At 42.4% G+C, this 19760-nt stretch overlaps 1 protein-coding gene across 4 annotated transcripts in view; it reads right to left on the bottom strand.

Moving 5' to 3' along the window:
* Window positions 1-4895, bottom strand: part of akt3a (AKT serine/threonine kinase 3a) — a 47702-nt gene extending 42807 nt beyond the window's left edge. For 2 of the 4 annotated variants that reach the window (XM_058059291.2, XM_078787242.1), the window contains exon 1: window positions 2602-2754. The gene's annotated coding sequence lies outside the window, so the exon portion shown is untranslated. Of the gene's footprint in view, window positions 1-2287; window positions 2572-2601; window positions 2755-4806 lie in introns of those variants that run through there. The other 2 variants (XM_058059292.2, XM_058059290.2) reach the window with 2 other exon arrangements.
* Between the last annotated feature and the right edge of the window lie 14865 nt (window positions 4896-19760).

The raw sequence follows: 19760 nt of genomic DNA, 5'->3' as shown, positions 1-19760 counted from the left end.
TTTACACCCACCAGATGCGCGCACACACACACACACACACACACACATCTTAAGAGGTGACACATAAATGCAGACTATTAAAATGTCGCAATCCAGCAATGAAAGCAATAAAAATGTCTGCTTTCATTTGCTTGGCTGGCTGCCATGTGGTGGCAAGAATAAGAGCAGCGTGCCATGCTCACTGAGGCAAGGTGGTACGAGAAAGTGGTACTTTTCTGCTGCTATATGTGAAATGATGATGACTGAGACAAAGAGAGGAGAGGAGACCCCTTGTCACCAGGGCAGTGGTTGCTATGGAGACATCCACTGCCGGGATGCACCAGCTATGCCAAGGGAAGCACATGCCAGGCATTAACAAGAATTTCAAGTGACACAAGTAGCTCGTAATAGTCAGTGCATCCTTGCATAGTCGTAATTCAGCATTCGCTGATTCTAAAATTTACTGATCGCTGAGCCATGCAGAAAAACATTCACATATAATTTTACCTTAAGTCAGCAATAATTTATAAACATGTGAGACTAGACGATACACAAGATTGGGTCCATGAGATAGAAACGAGATTTGTGGAAAAAAGTGTGCCCTAAGAGATTTATTTTTTCATGATTCATGTTGGGATCTTCTTTAGCCACTTTATTGCATTTATTTACATTTAGTTATGTTTTTTTACTAATATGTATTGTGTTGTGACTTGAGTTGCAGGATTAAACAGGAAAAAAAACATTTATTATTTATTTAGAAAGAATTCAGTTTTATTTAACATGAATAAATATATTCCATCCGTGTTATATTACATGGTTTTTGAAATGACTGTATTGACATGGCTTTTTTCCTTTTTTCAATACTGATATTTCAAAATAACATACGGCCCAAAGGCAAGGGTGGGCAAACTTTTTGACTCACGGGCCACATTGGGTTAAAAGATTTGGCGAAGGGGCCGTCTCTACATAGGTGGTCATCAAACAATGCGACGAAACAAAAAACACATCCACAGCAAATTAACACATCACATATATAAACTACTACTACGAAGTGAGTGATAAACAACAACTGAGCACTAAACACAACACAACTTAAAACTGTTATTTCCAAATACCCGCAAGTCATGCTGGGTTGTCTAACTGCAACAACAATATGAACTATGAACAATAAAACATTGGATATCAATAGCATGCTAACCCCTCCTTGTTGTTATCCAGCATTCCTTGCAGTGAGGATTTATGAGGGGAGGGAGGATGGGTATTGTGCATATATATTTTTTGTATGCCCACATGGTGCAGCATATAGGTTACTTTGTGCGTCATGTGTGTTGACGGGTTCTGTTGCTTGTTTTGTACAAGCTACAGATTGCATCAGACTATTTGGGCGACTCAAGTGTGCCACAATAACACTGAAAGTCATGTAATCGGCTACAGGTTTAAGACGCTTAGCGATGTGGCCCGCAGGCCGCAGTTTGCCCACCTCTGCCCTAAGGTCACACAATGGTCAAAGAAACTAAGATTTGTTGAAAATACGCCTCTCACGTCTACCAACGGACACTCTGACCTAGTCCTATCACACCAGAGCTGTTGTAAAGAAAGCTTAGTTAGCAGCACATGTATTTTCTGCGCCGGGTGAGGCACATCTACCCCCTCCAATCCTCACCACCTTCTACAGAGGAATCATAGCGTGTACTCACTGCATCTCTGTGTGGTCAAGAGGCAACAATGTCTCTGACAAATTAAATGCACTCCCTGCAACAACAACAGCACAACATGATATTTACAACACAAATATTTATATATAACCACCACCAATACCCTTTTATGTGTACAAAAGAATAGCAAAAAAGCCCATTGTCAGCACAACAATATCAGTGTACAGTGTTGTGATTTAGTGCACCAGGATATGGTTTAGTGACAGGTATAAATGATGCTTTGCTAGCCATAGGTGTCCAATTACTGAAATACGACTGCTGAGCACCGCTAGCATGCCAAAAGGGTACCAGCATCACTGCCATGCCATGCCATGCACCACCACATCATCATCATCATCATCATCTACGTCACTAGCTGCCAAGTTGACGCATGCTGTCCTTAGTGTTACCACAATAAACATAGCAACAGCAATATACTGTACGTAATATATCCGCGCAGGTGTTTATTTCCCCATCATACCAAACACCTATAAATCGCTGAACCGTCCCCAATCCTTGCTGACATAACCAAACATGATGGCGCAGATTTTTTGCGACATTTGTGCCATGTTGTTATGCTAAAGACAGCTAGCAAGCTAGCTAGCAGGGGTTACCTGAAGCAGCAGGTGCGATCTCGGCTCCGGTTATATATATATTTTTGCAGTTTTCGCTCGTTTAAGTAAGTAACGTGCTATGTCGGTTGTCCTTGTGTTCCTTACGTTCCGAGTCCCATCGGGGGAATCTTCATTTTGACGGATTTCCGAGGAGGGAGTATGCGAGGAAGCACCGTTACCGCATCAAGGCTTGTTTTGACTTTCGGGGAAGCTCGTGACGTCACACCGAGTCGAGGTAAGCCCCCTTTTCTCTCGCTATCGCTCTCTCGCGTACAAGGAATAACACACACGACGAATTCCACTCTACATCCTACCTTCACGTCCCAAAAACGTAGAATTTGCCTCTCGGTGCTCTTAATGAGTTGTCTCTCTCGTTTTCTTGTCCTCTGTTGACGAGCTAGCTCCGCATCATCTCATGCCAACATCCCGCGTGCCCTCGTTGGGACCGGAAGCTAAGCATCGCGAGATCTTGGTGGCTACTTTGGTTATTAGCCTAACGGCTTAGGAGGGGTTTGCTAATTGACTCACCAAGTCACCTGTGAACCATTAACAAACACGACATACTTACGATGGTGCGTTGATGACTGATGCTGCCTTTTTTGTGTTATTACTGCAATTAAAAACATTTTCAATAATTAAAATTAAGTAAGGTAAAGCTGGGGTTTTTTTTGCATTTTTAAATACTTGATATGATACATTACATATATTCACATACTATATGTACATGTACTATATATTTTACTGTACTTTAAATTGCTGGATTATGACACTAACAGGTATAAATAAAATACAATAATAATGTAAGAATAAAACACAATTAAAATGCCATATTACCTCACAATGTTCAGTTTACATATGCATATTACAGTATACACATTATTAGTGATACTTCTTGGGGTAACGGGGGGTATATTGTTTACAAATATGTATGTGTATACCGTATTTATTACAACCTAAATATTTAATCTAATCTTTAAATACAAACCACACACAAATTAAAACTTGTTTGTGGGTGGTTTTGGATTGTTGTCCGCAGACAACTGCACGGACGACTGAGAGCAGCGTAAATATGGTGGCAGGCTTGACATTTTTAGGTGAAATTCGGAGCACAGTACATTGTTCGAATTCTTGTTTCATGCCAGTAGGGTCAGGCGATCTTAATCCAGTTCTGCTTGAAATTGAAATTCTATTGGAAGTCATGTTTATTCCTTTTCCTCATTACGTGGATATTTGGATACATTTGAGCATCAATGTTGTGCTATAGCTGGCTAAAATATGTTAAATACATATGCTGACTGCTTTATCACCTCTTTGCATACAATATTATTATACAAGACTTAAGTGTAGTCCAGTATTTACAGCATTGTAGTCGTTATAGTCATACTTGAATAAAGTAAGTTATGCAGATTGTTATATCAACCAACTAGGCTCACTTGAACATGAGCTTTGGTAGCATGATACCCCAAAAATAAACCTTATTATTCTTATTATTTTTGTTACAAAGGAAGTCAGCAGTTCCAGGGTCAAAACCGTCACTCTCAAAACTGTTTCACATCTGTCTGTCATAAGTGTGTAAAAATAAGTTAACTAAACAATGTTAGTAGCAAAATGCGACAACAAAACTTCCGTGTTAATGAGGCAAACACAATGCAACAATGCAACAATGCATAGCTATCTCACTGTACCGTTTCTAAATGTCTTTCAAGTGTAAAAATAAGCCAACCGCTGTAATAAAACAGTAAAACACAATCACGTGATGTGAAGAAAGTTTAGTGTTTTTCCAAACTTGACTGGTAGGATAAATTCTTCTTTTTGACACTTGTTTTTCTACATCACACAAAAAAAACAGGTCACATATTGACCCCCTTTTCGTTTCTCTTCGCTCCCTTTCCCAGACTCCCAGACTTTATTGTACTGGCAGTGGCAGCAGTGTTTCACTCCGCTCCACCGTAATGGCCAACTAGCTACTAGTGTTGTGGCGTTCAGGAACGAACCGGAACGATGGCAACCGAGTCGCAGCTGGGAACCTTTCTTTTTTCCCCCCACAGTTACATGGGGAGGGAACACAGCCCAGCTGCACAATGCTTATTAGATATGCAAATAGCATCACGCCATGTTGTGCATTAAAGAAAAACAATAACACAGAAACACGAGCATCAGCAGCAGTGAGCGGTTTAAATGAGTCTCAATAAGAATTGTATAGATTTTGCACTTATGCTCAGGTATAGGCTAAGGTATAGGTTAAACTAAAGACAGTTCTGGAGTCCTTTTCAGGGTTTAACTTTTTACATGCAACAAAATGCACCCCAGGGCAGCCCAGCAATGTATTGAAGACTTTGTTTGTTTTGTTGTTCTGTATTATTAACAATGTTATCAGAAATTCATTGTAGAATGCTTTACTTTTTTAATGTTTATACGTATTCAAATCATGGTTTACACACTTGCATAGAATTGGTGAAAATGGCATTTCAAAGTAGTGTAGCGTGTGAAATGTAGGACGAATAGGGACAAAAACTTACGAACTTGAGAGGACGTGTGGGCTCCGTTTATTGAACACAACAACACGCTAGCAAAAAACCCGCCAATCTTTTAACTACAGTCGCACTTCCTTGACGTCATCCGTGCGCCCACTCTCCAGGCATGACCAATCAATTTACAGCAAAGTAAACAGTTACAATAGTGACGTCAATGTCAAAGCAGAGCGATATGGCGCCACCCCCAACATTTCAGAATAATTCGAACTCATACGTATTGGTGGGATATCTAAATTCATTCCTCCCAGTGATTATTTAAAATAAAACGAGTTAAGGCCAGGCTGAGTTCTTAAAAGCCATTTTTTTAATGGCATTTCTATCGCTACTAGCTGCATTTAGGAAGCACGGTGAAGGTAATGGACCAAACTATCTCATTGTAGCTACAGGGGGGTGGTTAGTCAATATGGAAGATTACTTTTGGTCTCTGTGGATATTTAACTGTTGCTCCAAAATAGAAAAAAATGTTTTTATCGCTTTCTGAATGAATCACAACCAGACAGAAAATAAATATTTACCTATTTACTGGGGCCCTTGGAATTGTTCTAACTTCACCCCCCACCCCAAATAGTGCCCACGTTAGCTTTTTTTTAACATGAGGGGACAAAGCAAATTAGCTTAATTTAATATCTAACAATGTATATCATGATAAGAAATTCATTTTATTTTTACAATATGTCTAAAACGTGTTTGTGCTACTTTTGCATATTTTGCAAACTCAATGACCTCTAACGGTGTGTATGTGACCTCTTGTGTCATTAATGTTCACACACGCACAGCTGACAGTATATCACAGAAGGTCTGCTGAACACACTCAAACTTCCATCTCTTGTCTCTAACAACACTCCCAGACCTCCCACCACACACACACACACACACATATACACACACATACACATTTGTGAGTCCATCCCCACCACGCCAACCTTAACTCCATCCTGCTCCTGAAGCTCAGTGAAGCAGAAGCCGCGCTGCCCCTTCAGCCCGTCCCACCTCGCTTTGAAGTGTCTCCACCAGAGAGAGACAGCGACAGAGAGGTCAGCCGGCCCTGGAGACCTGCAGAGAGGTAAGGACAGCTGCGGTCAGACGGACGCCCCGTGCAGGGGCCAATGGAGGGGGCGGCGGGGGAACCACGGGAGCAGACTGGCATGCACACACGAGACAGGACAAGAGCAGCTGCAGCCACAGTGTCCAAGGTGTGTCGTGCAGCAGGACAGCTCCACAGCCAGGATGGTCCAACGTGGAGCTCTTCTGGGTCACCTATGGTGCACTCAGGTGTAAAATGGAGTGCGCGCACAACCAGATGACCACATAGTGTATAGCTAAAGCAGTCACAGCAGTGATGATGAACTTTTGGAGAAGCATTGCAGTCTAAATATGAATAGCATAGCAACCATAAAGCTTGTGCATCACTGAGCTTTAACTAATAAACCTTAACTAAATATATTCATGCACCTATTGTAGGTGCATTTTTAAATGTTTTTTTTATTTATGGTATAATTTTTTGCAACTTTTTAGCTTTTTTTGTTTCCTGGCTACTTGTTATTAACACCTGTCCATGAAGAGTAATCCATAAAAAGAGGAATTCTGTAAAAAAGTAACAAAAAACAACTACAATTTTACACTAATGCATGTACATACCGAATATACCTCTGTGTGTTTCTTTGTTTGATATGTTCCTATCAGCGCATATGTTCTCAAATTGACATATGCAACGTGTGCGCATGTGTGTGTGCATACCTTCTGCTCATGTGCAGACAGGTTGCACCCCCCCCCCCCCCCCCTTAAAGCAGCCCCCAGGTTGGAGCAGTCTGCCTTCTCAGGTTGTTCTGCAGTGTTCAGCTGCTCCGCTGTAAAAAATTAAATAAATAAATAATAAAACGGGGGGGCTTGGAGGCCAGAGGAGTCCATGCAGATTTTTAATACAGCAATAACTGTGATTTTATTGCTTTTATTGCTAAATGTGTTGCTGGCTGCATGTTTCCTTGTGTCCGTGTTTCCTCTCATGGCTCTTAACTGTCTGTAATGATGGGACAAATGTCCAAAAAGAGGCACTTAAGCTAACAAAAACACCACTGTTAGCACCTTTTAAACAAAGACGCACGTACATGCTGTTGACATTTAGCTTAGCAACGCTCATTTGAGAGCAATACGGTTCAACATCAATCACGTATATGGATGTTGTCACTTGTCTTGTGGCTCTTTACACAGTGTATACTAATTAGAAGCATCGGTTACCTCGTTAGCATTAAACCGATCCTTCAAAGGTATAGTGTTTGATGGCAAATTTCGACATTTAAATTGATGATTTCATCTTTTTTTATAGTCAAAACTCAAACATTAAGTTTTAGGTTTCACGGCGGTCGAGTGGTTAGCGTGCAGGCCTCACGGTCAGGAGACCCGTGTTCAATTCCAACCTCGGGCATCTCTGTGTGGAGTTTGCATGTTCTCCTTGTGCATGCGTGGGTTTTCTCCGGGTACTCCGGTTTCCTCCCACATTCCAAAAACATGCTAGGTTAATTGGCGACTCCAAATTGTCCATAGGTATGAATGTGAGTGTGAATGGTTGTTTGTCTATATGTGCCCTGTGATTGGCTGGCCACCAGTCCAGGGTGTACCCCGCCTCTCGCCCGAAGACAGCTGGGATAGGCTCCAGCACCCCCGCGACCCTCGTGAAGATAAGCGGTCGAATATGAACAAATGAATTAAAGTTTCATAATTACTATGTATTATTACCATTATCATGATTTTGTGTGCAGCACGGTGAGCATGTTGGTCACACAGTCAGGAGATCGGGAAGACCTGGGTTCGATTTTCCGTTTGGGCATCTCTGTGTGGAGTTTGCATGTTCTCCCCCTACATTCTAGAAACATGCATGTTAGGTTAATTTATTCATTCATTCATTTTCTACCGCTTATCCTCATGACGGTCACGGGAGATGCTGGAGCCTATCCCAGCTGTCTTCGGGCGAGAGGCGGAGTACACCCTGGACCGGTGGCCAGCCAATCACAGGGCACATACAGACAAACAACCATTCACACTCATACATTCATACCTATGGACAATTTGGAGTCGCCAATTAACCTAGCATGTTTTTGGAATGTGGGAGGAAACCGGAGTACCCGGAGAAAACCCACACATGCACAGGGAGAACATGCAAACTCCACACAGAGATGGTCGAGGGTGGGATTGAACTCGGGTCTCCTAGCTGTGAGGTCTGTATGCTATATTAGTTTAATTGGCGACTCCAAATATGAGTGTGAATGGTTGTTTGAGTACACGTGCCCTGTCATTGGCTGGCGACCAGTCTACGGTGTACTCCGCCTCTTGCCCAAAATCAGCTGGGATAGGCTCCAGACTCCAGTCATTGAATTACCGACCCCTCCAGGCCACATGGGGGTGCTGTGCAGTGGTGCTTCCATGAAAGGCTCCAGCTGCTGTCTGACTTTGACCGTGTCTCTATATAGAAAAACACATCTGGGAGAAGAAGTGTGTATTTTAGTTATTCACATAACATCTGGAAGGAAATACAACGGCAGGCCGCACTCCCTGGAGATAGCGGCCTCCTCGCCCCCCCTGGAGGTCACGTTGAGGAAACATTGTGGTGGAACTTCTTCAGAAATAATTTGTCAAGTGTGCGACTCAAGCCAAGAAGATGGTCTCCAGAGGGAGCTTCCAGGAAGCGTCACAGCGATTGTGTGAAGAAGTTGAGGTTGAAGGCGGCACATCTGTCAGCATCTGGACTCACAGACTGTGTTTGGCTTTCCCACAACTGGCAACATCAAACACACAAACACACCCATACACTTAGACTGGTATGGCGGATGGAGGATGGAGGACACATCCGCCCTCCGAGGGCCTTCTGTTCCCAATCCTGACTCTTCCTATTTATGCTCCGGATCTACTCCACTTCCTTCAATGAGCCACAATCCTTCATGTGGACACACTTAGCCACAAACACATTAACGCCTAATGTGCAAATGGGTTGTTTCTCCGGGCTAGTCGCTCCCCGGGGAGGCCAAGGAGGAATTGTCAGCTTCCTCTCACAACAAACTGCTGTGCAACATCTGGCCACAGGAAGGAGAAACAGACATGTCTTGGGAGGAGATATCCTTTCATTTGCATCAAGCCCAAGCGTGTCTCATGTAGTGTGTGATGGCAAAGCTGGCAAAGTCAGTGCGGGGGTTGCTGGAGCCTATCCCAGCTGTCTTTGGGTGAGAGGCGGGGTACACCCTGGACTGGTCGCCAGCCAATCACAGGGCACATATAGACAAACAACCATTCACACTCACATTCATACCTATGGACAATTTGGAGTCGCCAATTAACCTAAGTTGAAATATTAAAGAAGTTGCCATAAAGTTGTAATATAATGATAAACCAACTACATCTAGAATTACAGTAGCTTTGGGAATGTTAAATATTAAAGAAATATTATGGGAACAAAGTCCAAATATTAGAAGAAGAACATGTAGTATGAAGATTCATTCATTCATTTTCTACCCCTTTGCCTCACGAGGGTCACGGGGGGTGCGGGAGCCTATCCCAGCTGTCTTTGGGGCGAGAAGCGGGGTACACCCTGGACTGGTGGCCAGCCAATCACAGGGCACATATAGACAAACAACCATTCACACTCACATTCATACCTATGGACAATTTGGAGTCGCCAATTAACCTAGCATGTTTTTGGAATGTGGGAAAAAAAACGGAGTACAAGTAGAAAACCCATGCATGCAAACTCCACACAGAGATGGCCGAGGGTGGAATTGAACCCTAGCCTCCTCGCTGTGAGGTCTGCGCGCTAACCACTCAACCGCAGTGCAGCCCACATTGTTAATCATGTTTCTTAAAGTGGAACTGAACTTTTCATTCACAATCCTTATGTGAAACATGAACACATTATCTTTCCCTTTTCTGTGCATTTTCGCATGAAAAAAACATTAATATGAGCTAGCTAACAATGGATGTCATGGGAAATACCTATTTTGAAGCTAAAGCCCTCACAAAAAAACAACAAAAAAATGCCAACAGTGTTCCCTTTACATAACTTGTATATCAACCAAAATAGCGATATTGTTATTGTAGCAGCTAACATGAAACATCTAGTTTTATCTGATTGGCTAACACGACGCATCGCTAATCACTAGTATCAGCATCATTCACAGACGGAAGAGTGGATACCTAGCTCTCAATTTTGCTACAAAGACTAAAAAAAAAACAAATTTTCTTACAAATCTTACAATTTTCGGGGATGACTTTTTGTCTTGAAAAAAAAATTTATTTTTCTTAAAAATATTAAAATATTTTGTCACCAAAAAAATACTTTTTCCCCCCTAAATTAATGCCATTTATTGTTAAAAAAAATTGTCAATGTAAACCACTGGGTAACGTTCCATAACGCCAATTGAAGCATTTTTTCCAGTCACTTTTCAATCACTTTTTAAAAAGTATTCTTCAGTAGTCCTCCGTGAGAATGAATTTTGTTGACAGCCAAGGAGATTTGGGGACACCACTGAAGCATTCCTGGTCCCATATGAGGCAATTCACGTGAGAAATAGGATATCATCTGTGCTCTTTTCATCGCAGCTTTCAGCAGATCAAATCACATTTTTTTTTCAGCAAACACATCAACACTCACGGTGTCCAGTTGTTGTTGTTTACTCGGTCAGCGTGAGGGCTGTCCCACACAGGGGAGGGATGCAACGTGTTATCCCAGCGTCGGCTCACCATATGGGGGGGGGACGCATGCATCCTAAGCCCTGTGGAAGTCCAAACACATGGATCTCACAAACAGGGGTAAAGTGCACTGGCAGATGCCACCTCTGTGGTTATAGGACACACACACACACACACACACACACACGTACACACTCGGTCACAAACAGCCAAATCTGCCCCAACATCCCAGCGACATGATGATGGAGCTAATTGCGTCCTACTGCTTGATGGTCAGTCAACATGTTGTGTCTTTTTCTGCCAAATGTTGACCAAAACAAGAACAGGGCTGCTACTATTATGCTACTGGCACCAATACTAAGTCCGTCTAATTCTTCACAATTTCATAGTTTTAAAAGTGCCTCAAATGTGGACAAAAGGCTTTCAAGTGGAAAGCTGTCCACGCTCCATCATTCCCTGTAAGAATCCCAAATCAAGGAAACGCAGAGGAACGGTCCAAAAGATGGAACCTATTCCTCTGGAAGGAGTCCTATGTGAGGCGGGAGTTGTCCTGTTTGAAAAGACCACACAGACAACGGCCTTCTTTCATGAGGGATGCCCGCCCAGCAACATCTTCACATAGCCAGGTACCGTTTGACGCCCCTGCACAACCTGAAGCTCCATTGTTCCACTGAAGGATCATGATGGTGCCCCTTCTAATGTGTACATTTTTTTCATTCATTTTCTACCGCTTTTCCTCACGAGGGGCTGGAGCCTATCCCAGCTGTCTTCGGGCGACTGGTGGCCAGCTAATCACAGGGCACATATAGACAAACAACCATTCACACTCACATTCATACCTATGGACAATTTGGAGTCGCCAATTAACCTAGCATGTTTTTGGAATGTGGGAGGAAACCGGAGTACCCGGAGAAAACCCACGCATGCACGGGGAGAACATGCAAACTCCACACAGAGATGGCCGAGGGTGGAATTGAACATTTTTTTTTCTCATCAGGAAAATAAAACTTCCTTTCACTTTTCAATGCCTCATGTTTGGTGCTCTTGTGCAATTGGCAACTTTGTGACTTTGAAGGAGACGATGGTAATGGTAATGGTTGAATTTCATTTGAACATGCATCAGATTACAATTGAATGCATCACATAATCAGTTCCCAGTTCCACATGTCCAAAAGGAGTAGGAAGAAGCAAAGCTTATTAAATCCTACCCCTCCATCTGGTACTTTTACAATCAGTAACTGTTACATCAAATTGAAATTGTTTATAATTTTTCCAATTTTTTTTCGTCATGTACAAAAGTATGAGGTGATATGACCATCCAACGACATAATGGGTACCATAGTAAGTGTCAATATAGTGATATATATAGCACTTTCCATAATACAATTTAAGTTTTTTTTTGTTTTTTTTTTTAAATAATGTACCTACAATGACATAATGGGTACCATAGTAACTGTCAACAAGACAAAGTACTTTTTTGGTTCTTAAAAGCCTTCTCTTGCATATGCTATCTGATGGTTATTGGACTCTACTCAGAACCTGCTTCAGATTCAACACTTCAAAATGTAAATTCTTGCAAATGTACTGCAGAGGCAGGAAATACATCTACGTACTGTAGATACTGTACACTAATCCATTCTTAGAGTGCTAAGCGCTAACTCAATGCTCTGTTCTCCTCTTAAGTGGAAAAACTGATTATACAAGGCAACTGAATAACCTAAGTTGCAATTTACGAGCGTTGAATAATAATAAGCGTGCAGCTAGCTCTCTCCATTTTGCCGCAGGCTTACAGAGTTAACATCTGCACTGTTTGGCAGTCCGGACGCTATTGGCCCCGCTCAAAAGCCCTCCTCAATGCTGCTCCAGATGCAGGAAAAGGGAGGTGCGGCGCCCACAGACGGACACACAAGCGCCCATACATTGATGACACGCTGGCACCATGCGTACCGTACACAAGAGACTTAAGCGCTCGTGCACACACATGCAAGTCCCAAATCCAGATGTGCACAAAGTGGTTGCACTCTTACAAAACACAAACAACACACACACACGGCGCTCTAATATCTCACACCTCAATGGAGACGGAGCGGCAGCTGAGGTGGCGGGCACAGCCAGCCAGTGCATTGTTGGCACAGGTAGCATGTTCTCAACAGCTGGCGCAGGTTAGGCATTCCTGGGAATTGGTGCCACAAGGCAAATGTTCCCGCTGGCTTGGGGGCCGGTGTGGTGGCAGACAGACTGGCAGGCTGGCACAATATCGGCCACACACACACTTAAATGAATTGAGGAGGAAAAAGAGAAAAAGATGGAGACGGTCACAGATGTGTGAAAGCTACATTGCTTGGGATAGAGTTAGTTAGCTTGGTTACAACCGCAACAAGCAAGGGAAGGCGGTTCCATTACTGTCAAACTATACAGCATGCAGTTTTACTTCAATTTATCTGGATTTGTGATTGATGTCTCCATAACAAATAGTAACACAAATAGGATGAATCTGCTCTAGAAGTAATGGTAATGGTTTAATGTCATTTGAACATGCATCAGATTACAATTGAATGCATCCCATAATCAGTTCCCAGTTCCACATGTCCAAAAGGAGTAGGAAGAAGCAAAGCTTATTAAATCCTACCCCTCCATCTGGTACTTTTACAATCAGTAATTGTTACATTTGTTCACTTCCTGCTTTCCATAATACAATTTAAGTTTTTTTTTTTTTTAATAATGCACCTCATACCGAAGTACGAGGTGATGTGACCCTACAATGACATAATGGGTACCATAGTAACTGTCAACAAGACAAGGTACTTTTTTTGTTCTTAAAAGCCTTAAAAAACTGTTACATTTGTTCACTTCCTGCTTTCCTAATATCATTTTTTAAATTAATTTATTTTATTATTTATATAATTTTTTAATACTTTTTTATACTTTAAACTATTTTTATATTTTTTATAATTTTTAAAATAATTTTTCAATTTTTTAAATAATTAAAAAAATTGTCATGTACCGAAGTACGAGGTGATATGACCATCCAATGACATAATGGGTACCATAGTAAGTGTCAATATAGTGATATATATAGCACATCATGACTGGTTCAAGACTCTTCATCCTTGTATTTAGCAAACATCAACTGCTTGTATTGTTTCTTGAATTGGCTCATTGTTGTGCATTGTTTGATTTCCTTACTCAATCCATTCCATAGTTTGATTCCACATACTGAAATGCTATGGCTTTTTAACGTAGTCCTAGCATATAAGTGTTTCAAATTTAGTTCTTCCCTGAGATCATATTTCATCATATTGGATGACATTTTTAGCTAATTGGTTATTTTTAGCCTTTTGCATTATTTTAGCTGTTTGAAGATGAAGTTGAAGTATTTGTGATTTTAGAAATAAGGAGTTATCCTTAGTAGGATTAGCTTTTAAATACTGTCACTGATTTTTTTAAAAACTTTTTTTTAACTAACAAAATCAACCGATGACGATTTACTGTATCAATCTATGTTTTCCTTATAATATTATGCAGAATTCGGCCAAATTATTCAAGTTCTGAGGGTCCACTGAGGAACTCAGGAACTCTGTAAATCAGGCTTTCCAGATTGTTGTTTATTAGTGCTGTTTGAATCACAACTTGATACACCAGTATATAATAGTGGATCACATTTGACGTCATGTAAACACACAAGGGGTTTGCATCTCAATTCTGCCGCTCAACTGGCGACTGCTACACAAAGACTAGAAACAGGAAGCATCATATGATCTGTTTGTGTGTGTGTGTGTGTGTGTGTGTGTGTGTGTGTGTGTATTAGCCGTCTCACCGCCTGGGGGCTAATTTCTCCACCACAGCTGTCGGCTGGCTCCTCTGACATCTGGACTAGAGAGGGGGGGGGCAGACAAGAAGACAGACACAACAACAGAGAGGATACACTCGCACGTTTTCATTTGTACACATCGTCTCTGCTAATAAACACGTGGAGATCACACAGTATGATCGCTCCGTGCGCTCTTTAGCCTGGCGGTGGCTGTTGTGCATCTGTCGTGCTGGCTGTTTATTTAAAGCTTCGGCCATGTCAGTTTCTGTGGATTGTTGTGCTTATTTTTGATGATGTAATGGTGTGATGATAACCCAGGAAACTGGTTAACACAGGCCTCTGTCCTGGTCGATCCAAAATACGTCAGTATCGGTCAATATCAATGAAAAAGGATAGTATTGATGTCGGCCGATCAGCTTGCCCCCCCCCCCCCCCCCCCCCGCTACGGCATCCAGAACAAGCCTGTCTGCTGCCGTCTGTGGGACTTCCTGTCTTTGTGAGAGTGATATAGTAAGTTTCGCTCCCTGCAAAATGTGCTGATCACCCGTTAGGCAGCGGCTATAAAACCCCGGTGCCAAGATGCTGTTCTTGCAAATGTGGTCAAAATTTGGGGATGAGTACCGCCTCAGTATGGATTTGGGATGTTTGTGCCACGCTTGAAAACGGGCGTTGTACATACTGATATCACACTGATATTTTATCTCCTCTAAAAGCGCAGAAAAGGGAGTCGGCTGCATCTGCAATTCAGAAGCAGCGGATGTGACTGGAGGGACCCAGCATAAGTGGACAAACCTGCTTTTCATTCAGGTTTTCAGTTAATAATAATTAATAATTTGAAGATTAGTAATAAATGCATTGTGAAATATAAAACTCGAGTTGTGGAGACCAGCATTTTATTCATGTTCTGGTAAAAAAAAAAAAAGCATATTGGCTTTGTGTGGCTTGAAATAAGCTATAAAATTTATTAATTCATTCATTTTCTACCGCTTATCTTCTGAAGCCTATCCCAGCTGTCTTCAGGCAAGAGGCGGGGTACACCCTGGACTGGTGGCCAGCCAATCACAGGGCACATATAGACAAACAACCATTCACACTCACATTCATACCTATGGACAATTTGGAGTCGCCAATTAACCTAGCATGTTTTTGGAATGTGGGAGGAAACCGGAGTACCCGGAGAAAACCCACGCATGCATGGGGAGAACATGCTAACTCCACACCAAGGATGATGGCCAAGGATGGAATTGAACTCAGGTATGCTAGCTGTGAGGCCTGCGTGCTAACCACTCGGCTACCATGCTATGAAAATAAATGTTACAAAAATGAGTAGCTCTTAGCAGTAGCTCTCACAAGAAAAAAAACTTGGTGACCCAAAAATAGCCAGTAGGTCATTTAAACCTTTACATTGCATGAATGTGGTGGCACGGCGGTCGAGTGGTTAGCACGCAGACCTCACAGCTAGGAGACCAGGGTTCAATTCCACCCTTGGCCATCTCTGTGTGGAGTTAGCATGTTCTCGCCGTGCATATGTGGGTTTTCTCCGGGTACTCCGGTTTGCTCCCACATTCCAAAAACATGCTAGGTTAATTGGCGACTCCAAATTGTCCATAGGTATGAATGTGAGTGTGAATGGTTGTTTGCCAATCATATCATATATACCAGTCCAGGGTGTACCCCGCCTCTCGCCCGAAGACAGCTGGAGCCTATCCCAGCCTCGTGAGGAGCCTATTCCTCGTGAGGAAAAAGCGGTAGAAAATGAATGAATGAATTGCATGAATGTTATCGGTGTTGGTATCGGTATCAGGCAATTTCACTCATGAATTATCGGTATTGGCTCATAAACGGTGTGTATATTTTTACAAATGAAAATGAAAAAAATTGCCCTAAATGTTACCAGTTAGTCAAGTTTTATGATGGTTTTATGACAGTTTGACCCCAGAACGGATGATTTCTATTCACCTATTGCGTTTGAATCTCAAAGATTCCACTGTAAAAAGATTTCAAAATGGGACTGTATGTGTTTTTTTCTCTCTTAACATCATTTTCTGAAGCAAAAAAAGAGGGAAAAAAAAACATTTGGAAAGGAAACAGCACTAAATGTCCACTAAATGTGACAGCTGGACAGATGTACAAGCTCCTCCCCCGTCCATACACACACACACACACACACACACAGAGGCTGCCTGGCTGTAGCTTGGAGGTGCCATTAACCAATTTAGCTTCCAGATGTCCATCATGGAGCCACAGCCAAAGTTGCACAGCTCTATGTGAGCTTCACACACACACACAGGTGCGAACATCCCACACACACACACACACACACGCTGCCAATCTACAATGTGTCGATACTGAGGCAGAAACATACATATGGAGTGTCATGGATGTCTGATGTACAAGATTCACTTGAACACATCACACAAGCAGAGAACTGAGTGTGTGTGAGTGTGTGTGAGGCTGACTTTTGATTGACAAGTACACATCCTGATAAAACCAGAGCTTTTTTTTTTTGATCATTCCTAAAATGAGCCTCCACCATCTGGAGACAAGCGAGTTAAATACACAGTTGTTCTTCCTGATGTCTCGTCCCATTGCGACGCACGCACACACACACACACACACACACACACACACACACTGGCACACGCAGAGGCACACACTGACGTTGCTGAAATGGACAGATGCTGCACCTCTAGAGGCACAGAGACTCAGCAGCTGTTCCCCAGCCAGTCAGATGGGCGACCATTGATAGTTCATGAATATTTTACGCTCAGTCAAAATGGCTGCATTCCAGACCGCCTACAAGAGCTGCCACGCTGCTCCAGATGAGCACGTGGTTAAAATATATGGATGGACCTCCTCCCACTGTTTACTGGAAACAGGTTTGGTAGATGTTTGGGGGGGGGGGATGCGTTTTGAGTGGGGGTGTAGGCTCTGGGTGGGTATATTTTAGTCACTAGAACAGTGAGTCCTTTACATTTAAGGATACAGAAACAGTCCGTTTCAGGGTCAAACTGTGGCCATCATAATGTAAACCTTCAAACAGTATAGGCGAAGATTTCAATAAAAATGTAAACACTCTTGTAAACAATGACTTTATCTTTAGCTGAGTGGTTAGCATGTTGACCCTCTGTAAAAACTCCAAAGACAGCTCTCCATTTACATATAATGTGTCTTGCATAATAACCAAGCTACAGCGACATTATTATTATTATTATTATTATAGGGTGGCACAGCGGTTGAGTGGTTAGCGCGCAGGCCTCACAGCTAGGAGACCAGGGTTCAATTCCACCCTCGGCCATCTCTGTGTGGAGTTTGCATGTTCTCCCCGTGCATGCGTGGGTTTTCTCCGGGTACTCCGGTTTCCTCCCACATTCCAAAAACATGCTAGGTTAATTGGCGACTCCAAATTGTCCATAGGTATGAATGTGAGTGTGAATGGTTGTTTGTCTATATGTGGCCTGTGATTGGCTGGCGACCAGTCCAGGGTGTACCCAGCCTCTCGCCCAAAGACAGCTGGGATAGGCTCCAGCACCCCCAGCGACCCTTGTGAGGAAAAGCGGCAAAAAATGAATGAATTATTATTATTATTATTATGTGTTAATATTAACAATGAGAAAGGTGATCCCACAACGCGGACAAATGTGTTTGAAAGTGGTAGCGACATAAAAGGCACACATTATTAACAATGTGTGTATTTTAAGTCACATTTTACCATCATAGAAGTTTAAACCCCTCTTAAAACAAGACCTATCACTCTCTCTCATGCAATTTCTGGTGTTTCAATTATTAATAAACGCAAAGGGTACCAAATGAACTGATTCCAACCACTTCTGGGCATCTTCCTGTTAGCGTCAAAGTTATAGTGGTAGGGTACTGAAACAAGAAGAAAGCTAGAAAACAAAGAGTGTCTTCTTTGTTTTTCTTCTTTGTTGAATAAAAGGACTACTGCGGTATCAAGCTAGTGACATCTTCTTCAGGCATGTATTTCTGCTTGTATACAGTATGTGGAGTATTAACTCCTATAATGGAGTTGGATATGCTGGTGAAAGACCAAAGAGGCCAGCCAATTGTATACCACGAGACGCCGTGTCCCTCTTCCTGTGTCTGCGCCTCAGAGGAATGGATTCATCTCATTTCATCTTATCAGGCCCCAGGCTGAGATTCAAACATCTGTCTGCGGCTGCTTCCCTCTGTCTACTCTTCTGTTGGCCGGCCAGTGCACCCCCACCACCTCCCTCCCCCCACCAACCCCCTTACGAGCCTCCATTACTGGCACGATGAGGCCAGCACTTAATGGAAGACTACAATACTTTCTGGTTTGGACGGATGGTCCGCATGGGCTGGATGTACTGGATGTACTCGTGCACATGCAGATTCCTTGTTACAATGTGACGGTACGACATGTTCATGTACCCTGGGTCAAAAATAATGATGCTGCAGTCGCTGCTTTGCTTTTAAGAGTAGATGTCATTATTGCGGACTCCTGCTGCCGAGAACCAAAGTATAGACATGATAAGATACTGCTCAGATGCCTCATTTGCATTGAATATGCTGTTTTATTGAGGTTAATGTGCTTGTGTTGTGCTGTATGCTACCATACCATTAAATGATAACATAAATTCAGTGGACACCTGCCACAGGTATTGGTGTCATAATATTATTTTGGTTGTGTGATAAATGTATAATAAATATTTCAAATGAGCAAATTTCTAGTAGCAACAAAATGGAGCATGATAATTGTGCACCAAATGTTATATATTATTATGATTACCAGTGTATAATTGACTTTAATAACCTGAACACGCCTTTGAAAGTTCATAACAGTCACCTGTGCAGGGAGAACATGGAATCTACAGCGACCTCCAGAGGCAGAGAGTAGTATTGCAGGCTGCTTTTAGCTGTATAATTGCTGTGGTTTAGGAGCATTGATGTCACTTTTGAGCTTAGAGAGTCTAAACTTTTAGTTTTTAAAAAGAAGATTTGAGAGATTTGTGGGTTTTAGCCGCACATCTCAAAGACATCAGGATGAAGGTAGGGCCTGTTGAGGCCTTTTAGTCAAGTTAGTGTATGATTTTACAAAGAAATAGCCTAAATTTGACAAATTCACATTCAAAGCGTTTTATGTGTGTTGCTGAAATTAGCCGCCACTTTTGCTCAATCCCAGTTTTCCACGCAGGCTTCACGTTGGACGTCCGACTCCTCCCCGTGTGCTCTAATTGTACATTCCTACACAAGGCGCTCATTGTCCCGTCATGCCGCTAAAGAGGATCCCCCCCCAAATTGACAGGCACATAACAGGGTCATCATTCATTTGCATTTTAACAAGTCCTTCAGCTATGACACCGGATCGTGTGAATTCATTACCATACAACCATACGCTCCATCCAGCCACCTATTAGTAACGCCAATTAGTTTACTAGGGCGGCTTTTAGGGGTCGGGGGGGGCATGGACGCA

Source organism: Doryrhamphus excisus, linkage group LG20 (assembly GCF_037039965.1).
Source record: "Doryrhamphus excisus strain RoL-2023G ecotype Guam linkage group LG20, RoL_Dexc_Guam_v1.1, whole genome shotgun sequence".
NCBI lineage: Eukaryota > Metazoa > Chordata > Actinopteri > Syngnathiformes > Syngnathidae > Doryrhamphus > Doryrhamphus excisus.
Note: the sequence above shows the minus strand (reverse complement) of the source record. Positions and strands in the feature narration are given on the sequence as shown.